The sequence below is a fragment of the Sciurus vulgaris genome (genome assembly GCF_902686455.1).
Source record: "Sciurus vulgaris genome assembly, chromosome: 14".
NCBI classification, from domain to species: Eukaryota; Metazoa; Chordata; class Mammalia; order Rodentia; family Sciuridae; genus Sciurus; species Sciurus vulgaris.
The window spans coordinates 30,158,215-30,179,816 of record NC_136475.1 but is presented as its reverse complement, the minus strand read 5'-3'; the positions used below and the strand labels follow the sequence as shown (position 1 = coordinate 30,179,816).

The 21,602-nt window shown below is 40.9% G+C and overlaps 2 long non-coding RNA genes and 1 pseudogene across 4 annotated transcripts in view; 2 read left to right on the top strand and 1 right to left on the bottom strand.

Moving 5' to 3' along the window:
* Positions 1 to 21,602, top strand: part of LOC306644473 — a 178,830-nt gene that overhangs the window by 39,370 nt on the left and 117,858 nt on the right. The gene's annotated exons all lie outside the window — the stretch shown is intronic.
* Positions 13,897 to 17,625, bottom strand: LOC306644522 (uncharacterized protein C2orf78-like; annotated as a pseudogene). Its single transcript has 3 exons — positions 17,525 to 17,625; positions 16,629 to 17,440; positions 13,897 to 15,813 (listed from the first exon to the last, which is right to left on the bottom strand). The product of its transcript is annotated as an uncharacterized protein C2orf78-like (transcript).
* Positions 20,987 to 21,602, top strand: part of LOC306644476 — a 117,491-nt gene continuing 116,875 nt past the window's right edge. For both annotated transcript variants that reach the window (XR_013759400.1, XR_013759401.1), the window contains exon 1: positions 20,987 to 21,259. This is a non-coding gene — a long non-coding RNA (uncharacterized lncRNA). The remainder of the gene's footprint in view (positions 21,260 to 21,602) is intronic.

The window sequence follows — 21,602 nt, the reverse complement described above, 5'->3', positions numbered from 1 at the left end:
AATCAAAAGATGGAGACTGGCCGAATGGATTAAGAAGAAAGATCCAACAATATGCTGCCTGCAAGAGACTCATCTCATAGAAAAAGACATCCAGAGACTAAAGGTGAAAGGATGGGAAGAAACCTACCACACACATGGATTCAGTAAAAAGCAGGGGTTTCCTTTCCTATATCAGATAAAGTTGGACTTCAAGCCAAAGTTAGAGAGGATAAAGAAGGACATTTCCTACTGCTTAAGGGAACCATAAATCAGGAAGACATAATGATAGTAAATATTTATGCCCCAAACAATGGTGCATCCCTGTACATCAAACAAATCCTTCTCAATTTCAGGAATCAAATAGACCACAACACAATAATTCTGGGTGACACTGCTGTCACCACTAGATAGATCACCAAACAAAAACCAACCAAAGAAACCATGGAACTCAATAACACATTCAATAACCTAGACTTAACAGACATATATAGAATATTCCATCCATCAATGAGCGGTTTCACTTTCTTCTCAGTAGCACATGGAACCTTCTCGAAAATAGACCATATGTTATGCTACAAAGCAGCCCTTAGCAAATGCAAAAAAATAGAGATACTGCCTTGCGTTCTATCAGATCATAATGGACTGAGAGTAGAAATCAATGACAAAATAAAAAACAGAAATTACTCCAACACCTGGAGACTAAATATTATGCTATTGAATGAAACATGGATAACAGAAAACATCAGGGAGGAGATAAAAAAATTCTTAGAGGTCATGAGAACGATGATACAACATATCAAAATCTCTGGGACACTGTGAAAGCAATACTAAGAGGAAAATTCATTGCACAGAACGCATTCCAGAAAAGAATGAAAAGTCAACAACTAAATGACCTAACATTACAGCTCATAGCCCTAGAAAAAGAAGAACTGTATAACAGCAAAAGTAGTAGAAGACAGGAAATCATTAAAATCAGAGCTAAAATCAATGAAATTGAAACAAAAGAAACAATTCAAAAAATTGACAAATCAAAAAGTTGGTTCTTTGAGAAAGTAAACAAAATAGACAAACCCTTACCCACATTAACAAAGAGAAGGAGAGAGAAAACTCAAATTACTCAAATTCGTGATAAAAAAGGAAATATCATGACAGACACCACTGAGACACAGAACATAATGAGAAGGTACTTTGCAAATTTGTATTCCAACAAAATAGAATCTAGTGAAGACATTGACAAATTTCTAGAGACATATGCTCCTCCCAAACTGAATCAGGAGGACATACACAATTTAAACATATCAATATCAAGCAATGAAATAGAAGAAGCCATTAAAAACCTACCATCCAAGGAAAGCCCAGGACCAGACAGATTCTCACCCGAGTTCTACAACACCTTCAAAGAAGAACTCATTCCAATACTTCTCAAAATATTCCAGGAAATAGAAAAGGAGGGTACCCTACCAAACTCGTTCTATGAAGCTAATATCACCCTCATACCCAAACCAGGAAAAGACACATCACGGAAAAAAAATTTTAGACCAATATCCTTGATGAATACAGATGCAAAAATCCTTAACAAAATATTGGCAAAACATATCCAAAAACATATTAAGAAAATTATGCACCACGATCAAGTGGGGTTCATCCCTGGAATGCAAGAATGGTTCAATATCCGTCAATCAATAACCGTAATACATCATGTCAATAGACTTAAGGATAAGAATCATATGGTTATTTCAACTGACGCAGAAAAAGCGTTCGACAAAATACAACACCCCTTCATGCTCAAAACACTAGAAAAAATAGGGATAGTAGGAACATACCTGAACATTGTAAAGGCTATTTATGCTAAGCCCATGGCCAACATCATTCTTAATGGAGAAAAACTGAAACCGTTCCCTTTAAAAATGGGAACAAAACAAGGATGTCCTCTTTTACCACTTCTATTCAACATTGTCCTCGAAACTCTAGCCAGAGCAATGAGGCAGACTAAAGAAATTAAAGGGATACGAATAGAAAAAGAGGAACTTAAGCTGTCACTGTTTGCTGATGACATGATTCTATATTTACAGGATCCAAAAAACTCCTCCAGAATACTTCTAGACCTCATCAATGAATTCAGCAAAATAGCAGGCTATAAAATCAACACGCATAAATCTAAAGCATTTTTATATGCAAGTGACGAAACATCTGATAGGGAAATGAGGAAAACAACTCCATTTGCAATAGCCTAAAAAAAAAAAAAAAATACTTGGGCATCAATCTAACCAAAGAGGTAAAAGATCTCTACAATGAAAACTACAAAACATTGAAGAAAGAAATTGAGGAAGACCTTAGAAAATGTAAAGATCTCCCATGTTCTTGGATAGGCAGAATTAATATTGTCAAAATGGCCATACTACCAAAAGTGCTACACAGATTCACTGCAATTCCAATTAAAATACCAATGATGTACCTTACAGATATAGAGCAAGCAATCATGAAATTCATCTGGAAGAATAAGAAACCCAGAATAGCTAAAGTAGTCCTTAGCAGGAAGATTGAAACAGGGGTATCACAATACCAGAACTTCAACTATACTACAAGGCAATAGTAAGAAAACTGGCATGGTATTGGCACCAAAATAGACAGGTAGATCAATGGTACAGAATAGAGGACATGGGCACAAACCCAAATAAATACAATTTTCTCATACTACACAAAGGTGCCAAAAATATACAATGGAGAAAAGATAGCCTCTTCAACAAAGGGTGCTGGGAAAACTGGAAAACCATATGCAACAGAATGAAACTAAACCCCTATCTCTCACCCTGCACAAAAATCAACTCACAATAGATCAAGTACCTTGAAATCAGACCAGAGACCCTGCATCTTATGGAAGAAAATGTATGGTCCAAATCTTCAACTTGTTGGCTTAGGACCAGACTTCCTTAACAGGTCTCCCATAGCACAAGAAATAAAAGCAAAAATCAACAACTGGGATAGATTCAAACTAAATAGCTTTCTCTCAGCAAAGGAAACTATCAGCAATACGAAGAGAGAGCCTATAGAGTGGGAGAAAATCTTTGCCACTCATACTTCAGATAGAGCACTAATTTCCAGAATCTATAAAGAACTCAAAAAACTCTACACGAAAATACAAATAACCCAATCAACAAATGGGTTAAAGATATGAACAGACACTTCACAGAAGAAGATCTACAAGCAATCAACAAACATAGGAAGAAATGTTCACCATTTTAGTAATAAGAGAAATGCAAATCAAAACTACACTAAGATTCCATCTCACCCCAATTAGAATGGCAATTATCAAGAACACAAGCAACAATAGGTTTTGGCGAGGATGTGGGGGAAAAGGTACACTCATACATTGCTGGTGGGGCTGCAAATTAGTGCAGCCACTCTGGAAAGCAGTGTGGAGATTTCTTCGAAAACTTGGAATGGAACCACCATTTGACCCAGCTATCCCACTCCTTGGCCTATACCCAAAGGACTTAAAATCAGCATACTACAGAGATACAGCCACACCAATGTTCATAGCTGCTCAATTCACAATAGCCAGATTGTGGAACCAACCTAGATGTCCTTCAATTGATGAATGGATAAAGAAACTGTGGTATATATATACAATGGAATATTATTCAGCCATAAGGAATGATAAAATTATGGCATTTGCAGGCAAATGGATAAAATTGGAGAATATCATGCTAAGTGAGATAAGCCAATCTCAAAAAACCAAAGGTCACATGATCTCACTGATAAGCGGATGATGACACATAATTGGGGTAGAACCGGGGCAAGAATGGAGGAAGGAGGGAATGTATAGAGGGAAAAGAGGTGTGGGAGGGGTGGAGGGAAGGAAAAAATAACAGAATGAATCAAACATCATTATCCTATGTAAATGTATGACTATGTAAATGGTATGCTAATACTCCATGTACAAACTGAAACAACATGTATCCCATTTGTTTACAATATAAATAAATTAAAAAGAAAGAAAGAAAGGGCTAACAGGTGGAAAATGCCTGATGGATCTGAACCTACCAAAAGGAGAAAGGCCTCGAATGCTTTATTTATAGTGAAACACCCCAAAGGAATTTGATGTGAGGAAGGAATGTTCAAGGTAAACAAAAAGCAAGAGGCTGTGGAGAAGCTGCCCTGACTGGGATTCATCACTTGTGCAGTAAATCTCCCTTCTCCAGATAGCTGGTGCCTCAAGATTATTTAGCTGCTCTGGTATCTCTTTCACCCCAGGGCAGCAGGCATCTGAATTCAGAGTTATTGAATCCATAAATCCACACCAGGGATGTACTCTGCCCCATTAACAGTGGTCACCTGCAAGTGGACATGTCTTTCAGCACTGCTATATTTAAGGAACCCAAAAGGGCAGTCTAGCTGTCCAAGGCTATGGAGTTCAAAGCAATGATTCATTTTTTGCTCTTGACATGATTGAATTTTAGTTGTTGATGTTCACTCCAAATTTCCTAGTCAATGTGTACTTGAGCTTGCCACATCTCAGTAAAAATTTTATGGATTTTTGGAAGGTAATGAGTAGTTTGGACTTGCTGTTGCAATGCCACCACTGCAGTGGAGGCAGAGGTGATGATGGCAGCCACAGCAGCAGTACCTGCTATCAGCCTCCAGATAATTCATTTAACACATTGTTTCAGGTGCCACAGTAGTTCCTGCATGATGCTACTGAAGGGGTCTCTGTCATGGTTCTGATACTGCCTTTTACCTGATGAGTCCTGTTTCCTCAGGTGTTGAAGTATAACACCAGGGTAGCACTGTGAGGCAAGTGTAGAGTAGAAAGTAAGAAGCTTTGTTAAGGACAAGTGAAAACAGACTTCTCCTGGGTGGAAGGAGGGGACACAAAGGCGGAATCCATGGGTTGAGCAAATCTTGTCCTTTTTATAGGTTTTATTCTCCTGTTCCTTTCCCCTTGTTTCTTTCCTTCTTGCCTACACGACTAGGCCCAGTTTTGCAGGTGAGATGCAAAACCTGAGAAGCAGATGGGCAGAGGGAGGGCCAAAGTGATCCAGGGGGCATTAATTAGCAACTGTCTGCCTGTAGTCCTCCATAAGGGCAGGTAAATTTGGTAATCAGTGGGCTCCAGAGATCGTTGACATTACATTCTTCCAGGGTCAGTCTCCAACTTCCAGATGCAGAAGGCTTTCATGGCTTCCATTTCCTTGATTTGACCTGATTCTCTATTTCTACACTAACTGCCTGTCCTCAGTTCTGGCTTCGGTTCTTCTAATTTTACAGGAAACTGGTATAATATAAAGCTGCTCCCCACCTCTACGCTGCAGCCATTTCTCCCCTCCCATCTTACAACCTAGCTTGTTAGTCTGTGAACATCCTAGCTAGCTATTGGTCCATTAGTCAGCCTGCCCGTCTCCTTCTCTGTCATTGGTTCCTTGTTAGCCTGTGAAATTCCAATATTTAGGAGAAGTTCCTGCACCATTCTCTCTCTCTCCCCTCCTTGCTTACATGCACTCTCCTCCTGGCTTTCACTCTCTCTCTCTCTTGCACACATTCTCTCTCTCACCCTGCAGTGAGACACTCTGTCTGTCTGCTTAATAAACTCTCTTGCATGAGTTCCTGCATCCGGAGTGGTTTCTGGGTGCTTACAAGGTGACTATTGGCCTTTTGAGTATCCTAAGAGTTTGTTCTGAACTTTGCCATATAGTTTGCCTGACACAAGGTTGCAGCATACAGTTCTCACATTTAACATAACATGTGTTCTGTGAGGCACTTGAATGGGTACACATAAAACAGGGATGTAATACACACTGTGAGGTAGAATTCCTTATGAAAGGAAATGTTAAGATAGATAATATTTTTCATTTATTATATTGATTATCACTGTTCCAGATCTGAAGAGTCTCCTTGAAAGCACCCAGAAAAATCACTCCAGACACAGGAACTCACACAAGAGATATTATTAAGTGGATGAGCAGAGTGTCGGCCCCCTAGGGTGACAGAGAGAGAGAGAGAGAGAGAGATACATCGGCGGGGAGGTGTTCTTAAGCAGTGGAAGGTCCCAGGCTAATAATGATCGGACCAGTGGCTGACGAGGATGTATACAGGATAATTATCTAGGTTGTAAAATGGTTAAGGGGGGCGGTGCAGAGTAATGGCAGCAGCAAAATGGCAGGGGAGTGGTAAACAGCTGAAGCTTTGGTAACCCATTATCCCTTCACTCCTGATTCAGACCTATTTTCCATATAGTGTCCTGAATTGGCCCCAAATCCATTCTCATGGCAGGAGGTCATAATTCTCCCTCAGACCAGTACACAGAGGAGTGTAAAATAGTTCTAAAAACCTATCTAAACTGTCCCTGTTTCATAATTTCCATCCCAAAGCTCTATATTCAGTGTCAATCAGTTCTCCCATAAGAACCCCAATCTATAACCTGTAGTCCTACAACAGAATGTTTTTGAGGATGGGGTGTTACACATTCAGACCATGGAAACAATTTATGTGAAGCATCCCAGTGTCTGTGGTAAGAGCATAGGTGTCTGCTGAATGAGTTATTAACATGAACTTCCTGCCATGAAGTTGAGCCTCTGCCAGTGAGGAAAATAAGCCTGTCCTCTTGATCCTGTGTGTTAGGGACATATGGAAGCCATGTTTGAGACCCAGTGTGGTAACAATATGAGTTCTTGAGAGAAATGCAAAGTGGGAGTTCAAAGTGTTGTGGGAATCAGGCAAGACGTTGCAAAGGGCACTGGAAGAGTGGGAGACACCAAACTTTATACTACGCTGGTGGGCCCAGAGGAGGTGAGCACTCCGATTCTGATTCTGAGTACCCCTACCAGTTTTCCACACAGTTTTAGGCTATCTAGTGTCATGAATTTTCTGAAACAATACATAGTTGTACAGAAAGTTTCCAAAAATGATACATGATTGTGTGTAACAGTTTTCAAGTAAGAAGCATGTTTACAGAAGCAGAGTGCTGTAAGGGGAATCCTCTCATAAGGCCTTTGGTAAATAAATCTCCACCTTTGGGCCCTGGAGCCTTGCAAGAGGTCTGGGGCGGGTATTATACTTCAAAGGAAAGTGGTTAGGTCCTAGGGAAAGTCCTTTACAATCCAAAAGAGAATGGAGATAATTAGGTTCCCTGAAAACCAACTGGCAGGGGAAAGGGGAGGAGTACTCTCTCCCTTTCCCAGGCACTAAGTTTCACAGTGTCCGTAGTTTAGTATCTGAGCCTGGGTGTGTTACCCACTACAGGAGGACAATCCCAAATAATTGAAAAAAACCCGTTTGGAGGTACCAGTAGTCAACAAGGGACCAGGCAAGAAGGCAGTGGAATTAAGTTAGATTGAAGGGGGAAGATCAAACCATGTTACTGGGAGAGCAATGGAAGGCTGTTGAATGTGGGCCCAAGAAGTCTCTGGCCAGTAGTCATGCTCAAAGTTGTGCATATTATGAAGACCAGCACAAGGAACCTGTTAACAGGTTAGGAGCAATGAATTTACCCATTATTATCAATTGGCACACAGATATTTTTGTTGTTTTTTTAACCTGCCCCCATTATATGGGGGCGTTCCTGCTCATTCGTACTTCTCATTCCTGGGCAGCATCCTGGGTCTCATACAACATGAAATCCCTCATGTGATATGTGGCATTAGCATGTTTTAAAAGTGTGCCAGAGATGATTCTGAGGGAGCCAAGACCAAAGAAGATTCTAGGCAGATATCACTTGCCTACTTTTCACTCCTGTGATATGTGCCATGCCCAGAGGGGCACTCTCACTAATACAGAAGGTCATACTCCTTACCCAATACACTGCATTCTTAGAAGAGCAACTAATGATCCTTTGAAAAACAAAAATCAGATTCCATAACACATGGACTTCAAAACCTGTAATGACCACCCATGATACTTGGGATTAAAAATTCAAACTCCTTACCCTGGATTGGAGAGTGATTCAGCCACTGTTGCCTCTCTGACCTCACCTCCCACTTTCCTTCTTGCTTTCTTTATTCTCCAGCCACATCATCTAAACATCTGCAGTTCTACTCAATACCTTTGCACAGCTGATCATACTTCATGAGGTGCTTTTCAAGTATATTTACTTGACTGTTTCCATTTGGTCATTCATGTCACCTCCTCAAGGAGATCTTCTCTGTCCAACCACTCTAACGAGCTACCAGTCACCCTCTATCAGTTGGTCTTGTTTCAACTTTCTTGATAGTCTTTACCAGTGTTTGATATGATTTGGGTTGTTTATAGTCTTTCAGTCCCCACTGGAATGAGATGTCCAGAGAGACAGGAGATTTTCTGAGTTGCTTACAGTTCTCTTCTCAGTGCCTACATTGATATGTGACCCCAGTTGATATTCAATACATATTCCTGGTTGCTCACATAATGCTGATACAAAGGTCTCACTGTTACCAAAATCAATTACATGGATGGGCTAGCCAATTGTGGTGATATCCAAGGTACACAATGAGATAACGTCCATTATGATTAGGGACCAAGTCTTCTCCAGAAGGCAGTCCAAGCTAGAAGGATATTTCCTAAAGCCTAGATGCCTATATTTGCTACCATGCCTATGAATCTGTTAGCTAGTGCACCTACAATGAAAAAGAAAAATAATTTGTTATTTTAATTTTATTTTAAAATTTCTTCTATTCATAGATGAGGGTTTAGAGCCATCATGACAAACAACTTTATAAGATGAACAAGATACTCAGGGGGATTCTAGGTGAACTGCATGAATTGCAACACTACAACAGCTTATCTAGAACATCGCTAAGGATTCTGAAAGCAGAAATGTAATGTGTATTAAGGAGAAATTGTTCACACTGGTAAAATGGTTGCTGAGAATTCATTGGGATGATTAAAATGACAGATTTTGAAAAGTAAATACTTGGAAAGCAGAAGATGGGATGAACCAGTTCAAAAGTAGGGGAATGCCTCAAATGCATTGCAGTCGTTTAAGCTTGTACGTTATTATTGGATGAAAATGATGTTCTTTTTCACTTGGAGTAGGAATTACCTGGTGAAGTTCTCCCTTCAGAAGAAGGTTACAGTAAAACCATAACATTGAGATTAATCTGTGGTTTTGAGTGCCACCTATAGTTTCTTGAAAGACTGGTCTTTCCTGTCAGCAAGAAAAATGACAAGTTAACAAAGCAAGTTCTTATGCATGCTTGGAAAGATCTTTAACATGTGTGTTTGTTAAAATTAATCATTAAATGTGTACATGAAGAATAAGTTTAATTTGAGACATATTTTGTCCTTGTTTCTGGCTAGTGAACAGTGAGTTATATAATTTATTTCCTAATAATTCAAAATCTTTGTTTTAGGTAAAAGTTGTAATCCCAAGGTTGAGAATTACAAAAGAGTTAAACGAGATAAGAAATTTTAGGGTTATTTGGTGCAGTTCAGATGAGGGAATTTATCATTTTATATTTGGTTCACATATTTATTTTATAAATTGGCTTATAAGCAGATACTACACATTTTGTATTTCTAACTTAAAAGTTTTTTAAAGTATTTTTATTTGTTCTTTTTCCTGTAAATAATAGTAGAATGTATTTTGATATATTATGCATACATGAAGTATAACTTCCTATTCTTGTTTTTGTACAAGATGTGGAGTTACACTCATCATGTATTGATATACAAACATAGGAAAGTTATGTCTGAATCCTTGTACTGTCTTTCCTATTCCCACCCCACCCTTCCCTTTATTCTCCTTTGTCTAATCCGATGAACATCTATTCTTCCCTATCCCCCAAATTGTGTGTTATCATCTGCATATGAGAACATTTGGCCTTTGGTTTGTGGGGACTGACTTATTTCACATAGTGTGATAATCTCCAGTTTCATCCGTTTACTGGCAAATGCCTGGCAGTCCTACTTGCAGCAGAGGAAATGGGAGACTAGAGGCTTTAGCACCTCCAGCAGACATTCCCTGGAAAGTACTGCAGGCCAGTAGAGGGGTTTTAGCCAATCAAAATGTGAGTACAGTTGGTCTTGTATATCTATAGGTTCTGCATCTGCGAATTTAACCAACTTCAGGACAACAACATGGATAAGAAAAATCACATCTGTACTAAAACTATACAGATTTTTTTTGTCTTTATTCCCTAATCAATAGAGTATAACAATGATTTAGAGAGCATTTAAGTTGTATTACGTATGATAAGTAGAGATGATTTAAAGCATACAGGAAGATGTGTGCAGTCTTTATAGAAATACTACCTCATTTACATAAGACTTGAGCATCTGAAAATCTTGGTGTCTGTGAGGGGTCCTGGAAAGCATTCTCTGTGGATACCAAGGAACAGCTGTAAGTACAAGAGTCCTATGATGGAATCTCAAGGGCTGAAACTATCCAGCCCTTCTCCTCTCTTGAAAAATGAATAGCCAGTGCTCCTTTTCAGAACATGGCCACACACAGAAGAGGAATTGCTGGGAAGAACAACAGACACAAAGGATAAAACTGCAGGTGGAAACCAGCCAGAAACTCTTAGAAAGCAAGCCACCATGTTTTTGAATACTACAAGAAGAATAGAAATAAGAAGGAGGAGAAGGAGAAGGAGACCAGGGGAAGCAGACCAGGAGGAGTAGGGGAGGAAGGAAGGAAGGGGAAGAGCAGAGAAAGAGGTAGAGGGAAAGGAGGAGGAAGCTGTTGTCCCATTACATTAGAATCTTTATCCTCAATCATACTTTTATAAACAAAACTCATTTCACATAAAAATGTATAAGAAGAAAAGATTAAAACCAAATCCCATATAAAGGTATTTCAAGAAAAGGAAGAGTAGCATTCTCTCAGACAATGAGAACAAGTCACAAAAGAACCGACCAGGCAGATTAGATGTAACCCACTATTTCAAAACTGGCTAAAAGGCATTAGGAAAAGCAATGCAAAGTATGACAGAACATGAGAGGGGAATGGGGAATTCTCATTATTGGATGCAGAGTTTCTGTTTGGGATGGTGAGAAGATTTGGAGATGGATAGTGGATAATGCTTGAATAACACTGTGAATCTGCTTAATGCTAAGGAGTTATCCACTTAAAAGTGGTTGAAATGGCAAGTTTTATATTACATATTTTGTTCCACAATAAAAAAAGAGCAACATAAATGGCGATTAGATGAGATACTAGAACTCATATGGAGACTAAACTAAAGGGAACATAGAGTCAATGAACATAATAGATAATTATTCCGGACAAATGGTAAATATAAAGGGCAAAAAAGCTAGGCACATTCTAAAGAGAATAATGCAAAACACATAGGAATTGAGTATGCTATAAAGGTGACATTTCAAATCAGTGGGGCAGATCATTGAATTAATTGTGGTAGATACATTTTAGGGTTAAGTAAATAATTTCTCTGGAAAGATCCCAAACGTGGCAAAAGCAGATATCTCCTCCTCTGGAGTGGGAAAGATGGTGGCTGGAAAATTTGAGATAATGAGTGAATTTCCACTGAGTGCTCTTCCTGAATCTTTCTCATTGTTCTATCATGTGAACATTACTTCCAAAGTCTGAATGCCACAGTTCAAATCCTAGATTCTCAGTTGATGGCTAGCTCTTAATCTAGAGCAAATTATTGACATTATCTCCTTATCTGTGAAGAAGAGGGATAAGTTTGAGCCAAAAACTGGCAATAAAAGTAAATTATTGTGAAAACAACACAAAGTCCACCAGTGATGTGTGGATAAACAAAAGTGGTATTATGATATTAGGCAGTGTCAAAAGGGATGAAGACTTGGATTTTACAGCACGGATAATCCTTGAAAACGGTCTTCTAAGTGAAAGAAGCCTAACATAAAAGTCACATATTGTATGATTCCTTTAACATGCAATGTCCTGAAAAGGCAAAACCAGAGAGATTGATGACTACCTGGGACCAGGGTGAGGAGGAAATGGGAATGACCTCTAACAAGAGGCAGGATCTCTTTTTGGGATAATGAAAATATTATGTATCAGATAGTGCGGATGTGTGCACAACCTCGAAAAATTACTAATGCCACTGAACTGCACACATTTTAATGATGAATTTTATGTTATGTGAATTTTATCTCCAGAAATAATTTTAAAATGTAAATTAGTAATCTTTGCATGGTGATGATGTGCTGCCTCCATCATCTTCTTGCACCACTGCATTCCTTTCCTATCCTTCCCTACTGTCCCCTCAGCCTCTAACAGGGCAGCGTCGCCCCAGCACTCTGGCCTTGAGAAGAGACTGCACAAATTGAGCTTCCAGGTCCAGCGGCAATTGGCCGGTGTCCCCTGCGGCGCCCACCCCACCCTGCACATGAGCACTGTCTGCTCGCATAGGGTGGATTTGGACGCCTAGAACTGTTTCTCGTGAGCGTGGGTTGATGGCAATGGTTCCTGAAGGCTGCACGTGCCGCAATCAGTGGAGGAGCTGACAGTTTATTTATCCTTGTTTTGAGGTGTAATCTCCGCTCCCGGTAATTTCCGGATGCCGAGCTCTGAAAGCCAGGCTGGCTGCCGGCAGTAGGCCTCAGATTGACGCCTTGTTTCTCTGCTTACAATTTGATCCTACAGCACTAGATCATTAGTAAAGTGGCTCAGTGATACTGGCCTTGTGTGTTTGAAGGCTAATTAAAGTAGTGCAGCTCTGCTGCCCTGCTGCATGGGTGTTGAGTAACTGGTGATTTATTCCAGGCCATGTTCTGGGTGGGCCTGGTACTGCTACAGTTCCCTTGGCTTGGTCCCAGGTTATCAGCTGCCCTCAGGATGACTGTGAACCCTTGCCACACCCTTGGCAGATTCCCCCATATTTTGTATTCACCTTCCCCAGCTATGATTTAGTTGACCCAAACATGCTGGAAGATGTGCCCTGAATCTTATTTTCTAGAATGCCTTTCTGAGGTCATAAGACCTAGGCCATTCCCCATGTGGGTTTTTTGCATTTCTTCTCGTCAACCTGAAACCTTCTGCCATTTTCAATTTGGTTCAGCTTTTATGTTTTAACCCTACGCTCAAACTTTGTGTCTTACTTCAGTCATTTTATCCATTCATGATTCTTCTTATTCTTTCCAGAATCTTCTTTTTCCCTTGCTAGAAATGGATCGTATTCCTTCTTCTATCCTGTCCTTCCTTGTTATCACTGTCCAGTTTCAGTTCCTATCTTCTCACTCAGCTGTGATCCCCACCTCTACCAAAGAAACCACAGTTACCAGCAACTTTAAACTCAAAAGTTCTTTCATTACAACCTATTAATCAATTCTATTACATTTCTTTATTCAATGTTATTGTTAGAAGAATATCAGAACGAATAAAATTTTATCTCTATATAGTTGGAAAAGCATTTGCTAACCTAATGGTAACAAAGGTCTCTTTATTACCTATTAACCAAATCTACTACATTTCTTTATTCAATATTAATAAGTTTTGAAATATGACAGAATGCATACCTACTTATATCTACATTGATGTGGAACACTGTGGGGTACCGCAGTGGTCTCAGAAGGTCTCCTTATTATTTATATATTAAATAATTTTTTTATATTTCTTTATTCAATTTTGTTGTTTTCAAATATATAGTGAATAAATTTGTACCTATCAACCTACAAATATACACATGGAAACCTATATGGTTTCTAAATGGTACCAGAAATTCTCTTATTACTTATCCATTAATCATTTCTATTACACTGCTTTATTGAATTTTATTGTATTCTCAAACTATCAGAATGCATAAATATGCACCTATCTATGTATTTAGGTGGAACACTATTTGGTACCCTAGTGGTACCAAAAGGCCTCTGTATTACTTACCAATTAATCAACTCTTACATTTCTTCATCTAATTTTAATTATATTTGAAAACATATGAGAATAATTAAATTTGTATCTGTCTATATACATGTGGAAACTAACTGGCAGCCATGTGGCACCATCAGCCTTAGCAGCTCTTACATTGTATAGCCATAGTAGTGAGCAATTTCCATCTCTCTTTCCCTCTCAATGAAAAACTGCACCTCCCCAAAGGATATTTGGCAGCATTCTCACGCTCTCATTGAACCTTCTTCTTCATGGCTTCCCGCTCTGGCCTCTGCTCTTCTGTGATGGGAGTTGACATTACCGGCTCAGGAACATTGGGTTTCCTCCATGGAATTGGTTGTAAGGCAAAGACTTGGAGCAGATATCGGTTTTGAGGCTTGGGCGGTTGGGACTGGAGCTTGCTCACAAGGTTGGAAACAGGGCCCCGCTGGACAGAAGTGCAAGATGATGTTGTGTAGGGTGCAGGCCTAGAGGCAGCAGACTGAGGGACACTAGGCTGGGTAAAAGTGGTGAAGCCTGAATGGATTGAGTGGGATACAACTGGCTGAGCTGGCTTGGCAGGACGCATCAAAGATGTGTTGGCAGGAGCTGGTCGGGATTGGTTGACTGCCCTGGGTTGAGCTGAGCTGGTAGAAGCAGGCTGGGCAGGGTAAGCCACAGTGGGTCTACGTGAGGCCAGAGACTGTGGCCTGCGATATACAGGTCGAGGTTGGGGTTTCTCTGAGGACAGAAAAGGCAAAGGCACCAATTTAACCTTCCCAGGAGGTGGAAGCTCATGCTGGGATGGAGATGGACACTCTTTGTCAGCACTGATATCTGGTTTCTGGGCTCTGACTTGAGTTTTCTCAGGACCTTTAACCTGCAGCCAGGGTTTCCTAACTGGACAAGGATGGGGATCTTTGTTACTGCTTGAATTTCCCAGGGCCCGGGAGGAAGAGAGCCCAGTTTTCCTATCGTTCTTCTTCCCAGTACATGAAATACCTGCACTGACTCCAGCATGTGCATGCCTAGATAGCTTCGAGGCTTTTTAAAGTTCTCTTGGGTAAGTTCAGGTTGATTTATCTTGTGCTTTGTCTTAGGAACCATTGGCTTCTCTTCTGCCTTGACCATGCTCCCTTGCCTGCTACTGTCTTCTGCTTTCTTGGAGTTGTTTTCTCTCCTTCTTTTGGTCTTTTCCTGCCCATAACCCTCAGCTTTGCTGTTCCTGCTGGGTGCGGCATTTTGAGTTTTGCTATTAGAATGCTTGGCTGCATTCACAGGGACCCTTAGACTCTCTGCATCACTGCAAGAAACGTCTCCCTCTAATGGGCACTGTGTGTGTTTTGGCTGCATTTTGGCCTTGGGATTCCCATCAGGAGGCTCCAAGGCTTTATGTTTGTTCTTCCTAACTTTGTCAGCAGGACTCTTTATGTCACTTGAGTTTATCTGCTCCTGATTCACCATGATGTCTCTGGTATCATTGGCTTTTATGATTTGAGGACTTCCAGGTTGGTCAAGGTCTTTGAAGAAATTGAAAATTTCGGGAAGGTGAATATCCCCCACCAGTGCAGTGAGGTCTGCAAAACCACTGCTACATTCAATCCCATTTTGAAGTGTGCCTTGGTCCTCAAGACTCAGGCTACTCTTTCCCAGATTGATATGTTCAGAATGAGGCATCTCCTCTTGGTCCAGAGGACCAATGGAGGCCAGGAGCTCATGGCTATCAGGGATTTCTAAAGGGAGTAGTGGAGGATCCTGGTTTTCTACTGCAAACAGATAGGCATCCCGAGGATTTGAAAGCATGGCTTTATCCTCATCCAAACTGTTACTGCCTGTTTCTTCCTAGCTTTGAGTTGGAGGCAATGCCATGAAATAAGTAGAGCTCTGGTCTGGGGTTATTATTGAAATGTCCTCAAGTTCAGGTGATGGGTTACTCTCCAGTATTTGGAGGCTTTGGATACTTCTGCTACTGCAGGAGTTGGGGAATTCTGGAGGTTATGGCAGACAAAATGTGTGACTTGGAGGTTGCAATCCCACGGAAGCCTCCATCCCTATGGACGTTTCCATCACTGCAAAGGAATTAAGGAGGATGGTAAGTAGGATGCTCCCCCTACACAGCAACACAATAATCATGGAACTTGCCAACTGTGGAGAAGGCATTTCTAGTAGCTCTTTTTAAGGACATTGGACAGGTCTCTGTTAGGAGCTGAGTGCTGACCCCCTCAGTTACAGGTGATCACTTGATATCGTAGATTTGCACTGGCAACATTATCATGGCAGCATGGCTCTTTGGTAGCACACTTGCCTTTTATGTGGGAAACCCTCAAAAAATTTTATAAAGCCTATGATTCTTATGTAGCATCCTCTGAATTTTCTCCACTCTCCCAAGAGTATATGAACACTTAACACCAAGAACTAGGAGAGATTGGAGCTCTTATTCATAAAATATATGGGAAAGGACAGATTTTGAGAAACCTGCTTTGGAAGGATCTGTGAGTACAAAGTTTATTGCTGGGATAAATAAGGAAAATTAAACTGTCACTACCAAGGTCAGTTTTGAAGTATTCTTCCAAGAGACCAAAGCAAGTTTGGGAAATATATTCATCATGTGTTGGTTTAGTGGGACTGATCTACCAAGACAGTGAAACTTAACCACCCTCATTGTGCTCCTGGTGGACTCTTAAATGCATTGTGAATGAACATTTTAGTGTCCTGCATTTTCTTCTTGCAGAATCTGAAAATGCAAACTGTTGAATAAGAATAGGGGTTAAAGTCCTAGGACTTAAATTCTATGGATCTGTAGACCCACAGCACCCAGCTGCCTATGTGATCCTCCATTTGACTGTTGATCTTATTGCTTCTCCTAGCTGCTGTTTGTACTCACCTTGAAAACTTGTTCCTGTGATAGGTTGAGTGGACACAGAGTAGTAGATGCCAGTTGTAGAGACTGATGGTAGGACATTTGTAGGCTGATCCTCCTTCAGCACCATCACCATTTCTGGTTGAGGGGCAGCGGCCCTACTTTCTGCATATGACACAGAGCCATAGGATTGCAGGTAGGGGCCAAGATCTCCAGAGAGCAGAGGTCCCAGTGTGTTTTGATCATGGTAGTAGACCTGACTCTCTGCTTGGTAGGGAAGTGACAGGGTATGTGCCTGATTTGGAAACTGAGATGGTGTCCTCTGGACAAGCCTGGCCGAGAGTGTTGGATACTCAGGGACTATGACATTGGCATCTGAAGGTGTATCACATTGGACTGTCATTGACATGGAAGGAGCTGCTGTGTCTTGGTTAGTGACAGTAAGAGTAAAGTCCCCCAGTGAAGATGACTTCTTTTCAGCACCTCCCATATTATCCCTCTCAAAAATACTTGGATAGGAGGCAGGTGCTCTGGGGACCTGGTGCCAGCTAGTAACCCCAGACAACATGGTTGTGCTAGAATGTTGATAAAGGTAGGCACTGCCCATGAGTGGCTGGAAGGAGGTGCCCGAGTTTGAAGGCAGTAGCCATGCCTAACTGACAGCTGGAGCAGAGACTCTGGAGAAGTTACATGCACTTCCTGTTAGGCAAGCTGCATTGCTCACCACAGGAAGAGAGAGAGGCAGAGAATTTGCAGTTGCAAGTATAGAATAATTCTGAAAATTTTCTGTAAGAATCAAGAAGGTAATTAAAAAAAACTGATGAGTGGAGATATTACTGTAATTGACAAATGGTATTATCTTAAGGTTGTGGCAGTCACAAAGCCTCTAAGACCAATCATTGAGATCCCCCAAATCAAACCTTTTAGCACGGCTGTAAGTGTTGGAGCAGTTTGGTACTCTTCTGATGAACTGTTTCTCTCCAATTGGGCACAGAAGACCAAAGTGGTCTGGGTCACACATCGTTCCCAACAAGCATCCTTCTCCCTGACTTAGCTTTCCTTGATCCTACCCTCTTGATGATTCTTTATGTTGAAGCTTCATTAACTTGACATAATGGATTTACAGAGAAAATTCAAGAATGGAATGTGGAAAAAGCATTGTGTGGTAAGTTATACCGTACACCCAAGGATCAGGTGTATTTGTGTTCATCCCAAATTGATCTAGATTGCTTTTGCTTTTGATCCTGTGGAGAGTATCTGCTTCAATAACTTCAATTGTAAATGCAATAAAGCAAATCAGGGCATATTTCCTAGTTTATATATAATATATAAAATATTGGTATATAATTTTCATATATATATGAACTGAGCTGGTTTGGGGGAGTAAATCTATAGATTTAATTATTTTCATTGGTGGTAAGATTTTAAGGATGCCTGGACTGATCTGACTAGGGACTTCCTAGGGCGAGTAAGTATATAGTTTGTGATTCAACAGGTCAAGGGCCCCCAGGAAGACAAGCTCATATATAGGATAAATGGATCATATATAAAGTTAATATATGAAGATAAATATTTCATTTATAGGTCTATTTCTCCTATGTCTTCCAGTGCATTTTGTGTTACATGATATTTTTGGTAGTTCTGCATGGGATAATGCTTTCCTGAGAAGAAATCGTGGAAGGATTAGCAATGTAAATACATAGCTTGGACTATGTAAACTTCTTCAAGGCTTTTGTTCCCCTGTTTATCTTCCTTTCATATCTTGGATAACTTACTTCTATAATACGGGTATGTACTATGGGCCTAACGAGAAGCACGTCGGCAAGAGATACCATTCCCTATGTTCTCATAGCAATGAACTAAATCCATATCTCCTACAGGTTAAGGTGGTAGGTGTTAGATTATGAGGAATGTGGTATATTAGTTGGGTTTCTGTTACTGTAACTAATACTTGAGATAATCACCTGATAAAGAGAAAATGTTTACTTTAGAGATTTCAGGCCATAGTCACTTGGCCCTGGTGCTTTTGGACTTTGGTAAGGTAGAACATCATGGATGGGAGTGCATGGTGGAATAAGCTGCTGACCTCATGACCTGGATGAGAGAGAGAGAGAGAAGAAGGAGGAGAGGAGGAGGTTTTGTGCTCAATTCTCGCCTCCAAGCCCATGACCTCAATGACCACAAGATCTCCTTCTAGGCCCCCCACCCTCTTATTCCAGTACTGCTTAGTGAACCCAACAGAACTCTGAGCTATCACCAGTCCCTCCTGTAAAATCTTATTTTGTAACTGGGTCTCACCGAGGTGCTCAGGTTTGCTCGAACTTGAGATCATTCTGCCTCAGTCTCCCAAATAACTGGGATTATACACATACAACACTGTGCTCCGTTTAGGCCCCACCTCTTAAAGGTTCTACCAATTCCCAACAGATCCAAGCTGGAGGGAAGCCTTTACCATGCGGGCCTTTAGAGACACTCCAGATCAAAATTCATAGTATGTAGTAAGATAATTTTTGATAGAAACATAGTATTTACATACTAAAATATTCAGGTTCAATATCCAGTTATAATTAGGCAAATCCGTTTGCCTCTCCTGGTCCCCAGGCTTGATAACTATTTACTCTTCCTAATTCCATCCACTCAATTTTAGCTTGCAGTCTCAGCATCAACTTAGCTTCTAAAGCAAGTCTTAAATGTGGAAGGAGGTACCTAAAGAGCTTTCGTCCAACACTGCGTTGATGTAGCATCAAGTCCTCCCCTGACCTAAGCCCCCAGATTTTATATTGAAGGTATTGTCCTAGGTACAATCCAATCCCAGCAATTAGTACTGGTCAGAATAACTGGGACTCATCTTGCTGTGACATACCCATACCATCTATCCCTGACATCCTTCCATGTTCTCTCCATATTCTCTTTTTGGTTTTATTAAAGACTGGAAACCCTCAAGTCTCTATATGATACCTAGGCCCTACCAGATACTGTCACATTTTTAGTGCCAAGACTTACTGTTGCCAGTAATATTCCTTACTCCTGTCTCTATCTTCCATTCCTGTGCACTACAGATTTGTGAAGACATTCTTTTACCTCTTATTCTAATCATTCCTCTTGAAAGGCCTACTCTTTGACACTTCCCATACTTTCTGGAAACTCTATTCTGTCTAGGTCTGGATTTTCTCCTGGAAGCTATAACTGAGTTTGTTCTTGCCCTACTTGTGTCTTTTTGAAAACTTAAAGTGCAAGACCAACATAGCTATTCTAGTTTTGGAGAAATTTATGTCACATTTTGTATCTTGTTTATAAACAGATGGACCATTTATGACTTCTTGCCATCATATACCTATCAGATATGTTTTTCTATGTTCCAAGAATATTTTATAATTTACTGTCAAGTTTGAATGTGCCTAACTATAGTTTGCAAATAAATATTGTTGTGAGGATTACTAATAGTGCATGTAAGGTACTTTTAAAATTAAAAACAGAAAAGTAAAAGTTAAGAGCTATTTCTGTCATAATTATGTACAGTTTAATCTGGAATTCAGTCCTTGGTCTCGTCCTCTGATGGGAAACACTGTTCTTTGCTCTTCTACATTAGCTGAATTGAGAGTTTCCCACAACCTCATAAATTTGTGTAGATATTACACGTGCGCTACACACTGATGACTCTCAGTTTTATTTTGGTTTTGGTATTTGCTAAAACATATCCAATTGTTATCTACTGTTAACATGATACCTGTCATTTCATAGGAACCGGGTATATATATATTTCTAGGAATGGGAGTACAGGTTGATATAATTTTTGGAGGTCAATTAGGGAGTAGCTTTCAAACCTTTAAGTTTCTGTTCTCTTCATTTCAGATATTCTATTTCTAGAAATTTAGATATAGTTTTGTATATGTGTAGGGATAGTTCAATGCATGGTCTGTAAGAGAAGACCAAAACCAAACCAAAGACGTGAAAACAACTAGAGTCCATCAATATGGGACTGGTTAAGCAAATGATGATACTTTTAGTTATGTTACTTACAATGCATGCAATGCGCTGTGGTCATTAAAAACTTGGCCATCCACGTATAAACTGAGAAAAATCAGTATTCTAGAGACAGAAATCATATGTGTGCTGCTGCTGTGTAGGAAGAGGCTATACGTATATGTGAAAGGAAATATCCATAAAACATATACAAAATGTAAATGTAAACACTTGGAAATATCTCGAAGAACACATATCTCGAGGAACTGGGTGCAGTGGGACCTAACTCTTTATTCCCGGGCCAGCTGATTTGAATTCAGCAGTGCTCACTGGAACTCACAGACCTGTGCTACAGGTCTGCGGCTAAAGAGGGCGCTGTGGGCGGCAGGGCCCCGTATGTAAGTCAAGCAACACAGCAAGTGGGCGTGTCCCATCGCGACGGGAAGTGGCGCAGGCGCAGTGGCGTCGAACCGTACACCGTGGGTTGTTGCCGGGCGCGCTCCCGAACCAGCATCTTGTTCCGGCACCGAGGACCCCACGGTGACGGCCTTGATCCGCTTGGCATTGAGTGTGCCCCATCTCGGCGTCTACATGAGCCAATGGCATCCCGTCCGGAGTGGCTGAGGCCGGGGACGCGACTGTTCTGGACGTCACTCAGCAAAGAGGAAGGGCGGAAACCGCATCCCGGAAAGGTGATATGCCCTGCTGCTGGCCCTTCCGGCTCGTAGCTTCTGGGTGGGCTCCACGTCTTGTGGTCTCAGCCTCGCCCTGTCGCCGCGGCGAGCTTGGCCCGTCTGCCCGGGATTAGAGCCTTTGACCCTCGCCGCGCCTCCAGCAGAAGCTGAAAGGAATGGAGTGCAGTGTTCTGTGATCCGCCCCACCCTTTTCTAAGTGAGGCTGTGTCCCTTACTCCTCGGGTCAGGTATGCCTTTGAGGCGGGCCATGGTGTTGGGGACGCTCCTTAATCGTACAGATGGAACGTGCCCTTGAATTCCTCAGGTCGTGTTATTGTTTGGCACAGAAAATATGAGTAAC